Raw genomic sequence first — 1,674 nt, forward strand, 5'->3', positions numbered from 1 at the left:
CTTTCGTATAGCAGGGACGGTGCTGCCTCTCGCTTCGCTCGCTGTCCGCCGCTCGCCGCTCGCTCGCGCAGCCAAAAATGGCCAGTTTTGGCCCGTTTTTGGGCCGTTTTGGCCAGTTTTTGGCCTGTTCTTGCGTCGCGCGGTGACCGTCGTGAGCGGAGCAAAATGTCAGCCATCTCAGCACCCTGGAACCCCCCGGGTGGCACAGGGCTGGATGGGGCTTTCGTATAGCAGGGACGGTGCTGCCTCTCGCTTCGCTCGCTGTTCGCCGCTCGCCGCTCGCTCGCGCAGCCAAAAATGGCCAGTTTTGGCCCGTTTTGGCCAGTTTTTGGCCTGTTTTTGCGTTGCGCGGTGACCATCTTGAGCGGAGCAAAATGTCAGCCATCTCAGCACCCTGGAACCCCCCGGGTGGCACAGGGCTGGATGGGGCTTTCGTATAGCAGGGACGGTGATGCCTCTCGCTTCGCTCGCTGTCCGCCGCTCGCTGCTCGCTCACGCAGCCAAAAATGGCCAGTTTTGGCCCGTTTTTGGGCCGTTTTGGCCTGTTTTTGGCCTGTTCTTGCGTCGCGCGGTGACCGTCGTGAGCGGAGCAAAATGTCAGCCATCTCAGCACCCTGGAACCCCCCGGGTGGCACAGGGCTGGATGGGGCTTTCGTATAGCAGGGACGGTGCTGCCTCTCGCTTAGCTCGCTGTCCGCCGCTCGCCGCTCGCTCGCGCAGCCAAAAATGGCCAGTTTTGTCCCGTTTTTGGGCCGTTTTGGCCTGTTTTTGGGCTGTTCTTGCGTCGCGCGGTGACCGTCGTGAGCGGAGCAAAATGTCAGCCATCTCAGCACCCTGGAACCCCCCGGGTGGCACAGGGCTGGATGGGGCTTTCGTATAGCAGGGATGGTGCTGCCTCTCGCTTCGCTCGTTGTCCGCCGCTCGCCGCTCGCTCGCGCAGCCAAAAATGGCCAGTTTTGGCCCGTTTTTGGGCCGTTTTGGCCAGTTTTTGGCCTGTTCTTGCGTCGCGCGGTGACCGTCGTGAGCGGAGCAAAATGTCAGCCATCTCAGCACCCTGGAACCCCCCGGGTGGCACAGGGCTGGATGGGGCTTTCGTATAGCAGGGACGGTGCTGCCTCTCGCTTCGCTCGCTGTCCGCCGCTCGCCGCTCGCTCGCGCAGCCAAAAATGGCCAGTTTTGGCCCGTTTTGGCCAGTTTTTGGCCTGTTTTTGCGTTGCGCGGTGACCATCTTGAGCGGAGCAAAATGTCAGCCATCTCAGCACCCTGGAACCCCCCGGGTGGCACAGGGCTGGATGGGGCTTTCGTATAGCAGGGACGGTGATGCCTCTCGCTTCGCTCGCTGTCCGCCGCTCGCTGCTCGCTCGCGCAGCCAAAAATGGCCAGTTTTGGCCCGTTTTTGGGCCGTTTTGGCCTGTTTTTGGGCTGTTCTTGCGTCGCGCGGTGACCGTCGTGAGCGGAGCAAAATGTCAGCCATCTCAGCACCCTGGAACCCCCCGGGTGGCACAGGGCTGGATGGGGCTTTCGTATAGCAGGGACGGTGCTGCCTCTCGCTTAGCTCGCTGTCCGCCGCTCTCCGCTCGCTCGCGCAGCCAAAAATGGCCAGTTTTGGCCCGTTTTTGGGCCGTTTTGGCCTGTTTTTGGGCTGTTCTTGCGTCGCGCGGTGACCGTCGTGAG

The sequence above is a fragment of the Musa acuminata genome, unplaced genomic scaffold (assembly GCF_036884655.1).
Source record: "Musa acuminata AAA Group cultivar baxijiao unplaced genomic scaffold, Cavendish_Baxijiao_AAA HiC_scaffold_369, whole genome shotgun sequence".
In the NCBI taxonomy this organism is placed as follows: Eukaryota; Viridiplantae; Streptophyta; class Magnoliopsida; order Zingiberales; family Musaceae; genus Musa; species Musa acuminata.